Source organism: Canis lupus, chromosome 29 (assembly GCF_003254725.2).
Source record: "Canis lupus dingo isolate Sandy chromosome 29, ASM325472v2, whole genome shotgun sequence".
NCBI classification, from domain to species: Eukaryota; Metazoa; Chordata; class Mammalia; order Carnivora; family Canidae; genus Canis; species Canis lupus.
The window spans coordinates 29,744,194-29,750,193 of NC_064271.1; positions in this window are offsets into that span (position 1 = coordinate 29,744,194).

Genomic DNA, 6,000 nt, shown 5'->3' on the forward strand with positions numbered 1-6,000 from the left:
GTAAAACAATTAAGGAAGAGAGAGAGAGAAGCACAAAAAGGAAGAAGGTGGAGGGGTGAATGCGGGGAAAGAATGGGAGGATATGGGAGGGAGGAAGAGAGGGTGGGAGAGAGGAAGAAGAGGCGGAAAATATTCTCTCTGTGATTTTTTCTAAGTTTCTGTCAAACTATCACAAGATACATTGTTAAATTTCCTGCTGAAAACTGGACAGACTTTCTGTCTGGTGTAACTATGAACAAAAAAATATATCAAAGCAAGGAAATAAATTCAGTTTCCCATAATTTGATTTCACTACATTCTGATATCCCCCAGTGATTCTACATTTCTCTTTGCATGTACACTCAAGTAACTGACAAATAAGGTCTCCAGTGATGTTGTCCTCAAGAAACTGGGGACTTTAGTTACAGTTAATATTTTAATATTTAATATTTTAAATTAAAATATTTAAATATTTTACCCTAAATATGGCTTCTTATATATATTTTAAGGAAGAAACTTTAAAAAGTGTTTTTTACTTTTACTTTTTAATTTTACTTTTCATAGGCCCAGAGGAAATTCTATGGATAGAGAATATATAACACCTTCTACACAGGAATAATTTATAATTGTTGCAGAAGTGGTTTTATTGGAAGATAAAATAGTTGAGCAAGTAAGAATATGAGCTTCAAAATCAGTCAGAACTGGATTCAAGGATCTTTTCTTGTACCATACTTACTTCATTTATAAAATTAATCATTCACTACAAATAAGAATATTATGATCATTAAATAAGATAATGCGTGTAAGTGGTGTTGATTTAAAGTCAGCTATTACCAAATAAATAATGCAGTAATTATTCCTTTTTTTTTTTTTTTTTTTTTTTTTTTAATTCACGAGACACAGAGAGGCAGAGACATAGGCAGAGGGAGAGGCAGGCTCCCTGTGGGAGCCCAATGTAGGTCTTGATCCAAGGGAGAAGCAGGCCCCATGCAGGGAGCCCGATGTGGAACTCCATCCGTGGTCTCCAGGATCACGCCCTGGGCTGAAGGCGGTGGTAAACCACTGAGCCACCAGGGCTGCCCCCTGCAGTAATTGTATTCTGAATTGTTTTTTTTTTTTTTTTTTTTTAGGGAGCAGTCAAATCTATTTCACTGAAGAACTTAAAGAATAGGAATAGACCAATTGATTTGTTCTTACATTTTAGTTTGGAGTAATGTAGTAAGTTCAGTTCCATCTCTATTTTTAAAAGCCAATTCCTCCTTGTAAGAAAAAAAAACAAACATTAACTGACCATATGAAAAATAGAAAGAAATGAAGAAGGGGAAAGGAGGGCGAGCTGGAGGGAGGGAGAGAGGAAAGAAGGAAGAAGAAAGGAAAAATATATGCCCAGACATCAACTTCATTCTTTTTATATCTTCCATCTTGTGTCTCTGGCTTTTCCTTTATAGACTCAAGACTCAAATCTAATCCTTAGATTCTTCTCATTCGGTTTTCTTTCCATGTCATTGGCTTTAATTACCATATACATGCAGATAATTCCTATACTTAGAGTTTCTGCCCAAGTATCTCCTCTGATTTTGAGGTGTTTTTATTCAGTTTTCCATTTGACAACTCCAGTGGGATGTCTCAAAAGCAAATACGGCCTGCCCAAACTACATCCATTAGTCATCCACTTCTCTTATCTTCCAAAATGGATCATTTTTCAATGTCCTATTTAAATAAATGCCAGTCCTTAGGGATCCCTGGGTGGCTCAGCGGTTTAGTGCCTGCCTTCAGCCCAGGGCGTGATCCTGGGGTCTCTGGATCAAGTTCCACATCAGGCTCCCTGTATGGAGCCTGCTTCTCCCTCTGCCTAGGTCTCTGCCTCTCTCTTTCTCTGTGTGTGTCTCTCATGAATAAATAAATAAAATCTTTAAATAAATAAATAAATAAATAAATAAATAAATAAATAAATAAATGTCAGTTCTGTAATCAAAAAAATATAAGGTCATCAGTAACACCCATGTCTTGCCCACCAGTCCTTTTGTTATTCATTGTAAGATCTGCCATTTTTTCCCTTAAATACAACTTTGAATGTAAGTAGTTCTTTTCAGGTCTTTCACTGTAGTTATTGACAAAGTCTCTTTGTCTCTTGCCTGAACAATTGAAACTGTCTCCCAGTTGGTCTACTTACATTATCTCTGACACTCGAACTATAGGGATACTTTAAATTCAGACATGACCATTTCATTTCTCATTGTCAATACTTTTAATGTACAGCAACAGAACCAAGTTGTTCCACCTTAAAGTGATCCACATAACCTGATGTTATCTGGCCCCTTAATTTTGAAAAACAGAAACACTAGCTCCAACCCACCCAAAAAAAGTGTTAACATATATTCAGTAGGTCACAGAATTTTCTGAAGAGGCAGAGAACCACCCAGATGTGATACAGCCAGGAACAGTGGCCAAAATCACAGCACAGAATGGATTCCACAAAGATACTTTTGCAGCTGATACTGAGCATAAAGACTTTGCTTCTACACGGGATACCATTGACGCTAATCATGGGATGCTGGTTTCAAAACTGCCCCTCAAACTAGATATAGTTGTTGCTGTTTTCATTACTTGTCCAACTGGAAAGGAGTCTGAGAGGTTACTAATTTTTTCTGGCCTTGGCTTCTGATTAAATACTAGTGATGAACACTAGTAATACTTAACCCAAAAACTTAGTACTCTAGCTTTGAGAGAATAGGGAAAGTGTATGGAATTTTGAATACTGAGAAAGTGTTCTTATTGGTTGGCAGAAAAAGACTGAAAAATGCCCAGTGAATTTATCCACTTTTTCCTTCAGTTATACAATGTTGTCTCCTCTACAGCGTCTGTTAATATCTTCTAATCCCTGTCACACTGGATGCTTCTTACCAAGAATGGTCTGGACATTTAAGTCTCCATTTTTTGAGTGCTCTACCTTCCCATTTTATACTTAGTTAGCTCAGTCTACCCTTCAGAGCCAAGTGCAACCATCTTACATCATAATGATCTCTTACCTTCAAGACCCCTCTTACACACTCTCAGAAATATAGTCTCAAAGTATTTATAATGTTGCAATTTTACATTTGTTTTGTGACATTTCATTAATACACCAAACATTTCATTATATTAGGGAATATGATTTATTTTCCACAAAATTGGTTATCTTCAGAGTTAGCATGTTTTATAGCATGGAAAAGATGCTTAATAAACATTTTTGAACGAATTAATGTATAAATGAATTCCTAAAAATTAACTTATAAGTACTTCACTATAGTGTCTTCATATATATTGCTTTTCTAGAGCTGCTGTAGCAAGTCACCAAAAATTTGATAGCTTAAAACAATAGAAATGTATTCTCTCACAATTCTGGGGGCCAGAAGTTCAAAGTTAAGTGTTAGTGAGGTTGGTTCTTTGCAGAACCTTTAAGGAAAAGTTTTATTCCATGCCTCTCTCTTAGCTTCTGGTAGCTGGCAGCAATTTTTGGTGATCCCTTGCTTATGGATATTATTACTACAATATCAACTTTCATTTTCATATGATATTCTCCCCTTAATATGCTTTTGTGTCTCATGTTCCCTCTCCTTTTTCTTGTATGAACACCAGAAATTGGTTTTAGGGTGCATCTTATGTCCAAGATTATATTACCCCAACATCCTTAACTTAATTATATCTGCAGAGACCCTATCTCCAAATAAGGTCAGCATTCACAGCACCAGGAATTGGAGATATATATAAAACACTATTCCATCAACTACAATTATAGTAGTGTGTAATCATCCCATATGTAAAGTAAATCCACCAAATCCAATATCCCCATAAATCTTATCACATTCCAGCATCACCCTGAAGTCTAAAATCTCATCTAAATATCATCAACTCAAAAAGTCCCAAACGCCATTATCTAAATCAGGTATTTGAGTTTCTGAGTATGATTCATCCTGGGACAAAATATCTGTCCAACTGTGGACCTGTGAATTAGAAAACAGGTTATGTGGTTCTGAAATAGAATGGTAGGTAGGCATAAGGTATATATTCTCATTCCAAAAAGGAGAAACTAGAAGGAATGAAGGAGTTCTTAGTCCTAAACAGATTTAAAACTCAGGACAAATTCCTGTAGGTTTCAGTGACTGAAAATAATCTGTGGTTGATTCTACACCTAATGGCCTGCAGGGATTACTTCGGTCTTTGTTTCAGGGCATGCCTCTGTTTCTGTGGCTTTGCCTTTTGAGTCTTTATTCCTTTTCTTGAAGGTTAGCACATGCAGATAGCCCCACCAGCCTGTCTCCTGCCCATAGAATCCCAGAAGTCTGACAGTCTTCCTTTATTTCCTGCCATCTCTGTGTCTTTTAATCCAGCCTGTCAAGCTTTCAGCAGATACAACATTCTCAAAACTTCTTTATCTTCTGTATATATCAAGGAGATCCATACTATTAGTCAAGAGGGTTATTCATGGATTTATCCTGGATAACTCCATCTCTCCTCCTGGTGGAGAGGGTTGACTGGATCCATGAGTCACATACCTCTTCTCTTCAGCAGAGGTTGGTCAGGCACACATTTGTCCTTCTGTCTAGAGCACACTTTCTCAGTAGTGAATTTCCTGATTGTAGAATCTTTATAGTCTAGATAGGCCAAAACTTTCCAAAGTTTTCTTCAAAGCACTGTGCTGGTGCTTTTTTGGTTCAGAGTTCCTCCCTTGGTTTATCTCTTTCTCCTCAGATTTCACCGTAAGTATCAAGAAGAAACCAGGTGGCACCTTACATACTCTGAGGAAATCTCAGCTAAATATCCAACTTTCCTTGCCTGTAAGATTTGCTTTTCATACAACTCTAGAATACAGTTCAGCCAAGTTTTCTGCAATTTCATAACAAAGAGTGCCTCCTTTTCAGTTTCCAGTAACATGTTCCTCATTTTATTCTCATACCTCATCAGAAGCCCTTTTAAAATCTCTATTTCCACCAGTAGTCCCTGGAAAGCAATCCAGGCTTTTTCTTTTATGTGCTTCAGAATTCTTCCAGCCTCTACCTATTGTCCAATTTCAAAGCCACTCCACATTTTCAGGTACTTATAGCTGCTCACTCTTCTGGGTAACAAAATCTGTGTTAGTTTCTTAGGACTGTCATAACAAATGACTACAAATTTGATAACAGAAATTATCCTCAGACATTTCTGGAGCCAAAAGTCCAAAATCAAGCTATTGGCAGTGTTGGTTCCTTTTGGAGGCTCTAAGAGAAAATCCATTCTATGCCTCTCTTATTTTTGGTTTGTTGTAGCTTATAGACACACCTCTCAAATCTCTGCTGCCATCTTCATGTGGCCTTTTCCCTTCCATGTGCCTCTTTGCCTCAAATATCCTTCTCTTTTCTAAGGACACTAGTCATTGGATTTAGGGCCTGCCTTAAATCCAAGATGATTTCATCCTGAGATCCTTAACTTAATTATTATCTACAAAAATATAATTTCCAAATAAGGTCATATTCACTACATCACATCATACCTGCAAATTATATGATTGTTTTTAAATATATGCATGTACCTATATATAAAACCATATATATGTGTATATTTTCATATTTCAACATTTCTAAATTGAAATATATCCCATGATGAATGTGCATAGTTAATTTGATTAGATTTCTTTTTTCCCCAAGTGTGTTATCAAATCATATTGATCATTTATTTGAATCAAAGAAATATAGTAATTTAAGTATTCTTGACTCATTGTTTTTGGACCAAAAATTAAAAGAGGAAAATTTCCAAAGATCAGTTGTATGTGTGTAGTGATATAGGTGTTTGGTGTTTGTATGGGTATAACTTTTAAAAACCAACTGATCATTTTTAGAGTGGATGAAAATAGTTTAGAGAAATTTATGTTAGAAATATCCAAAGATATTTGACCATAGATAGCTTTCCAACAGTATGAAGTGTTTGCCAAAAATAAAAAATAAAAAAAAAATAAAAAAAATTGTGTATTACAACTTTCCACCTTTAAGTAACAGATAATTCTGT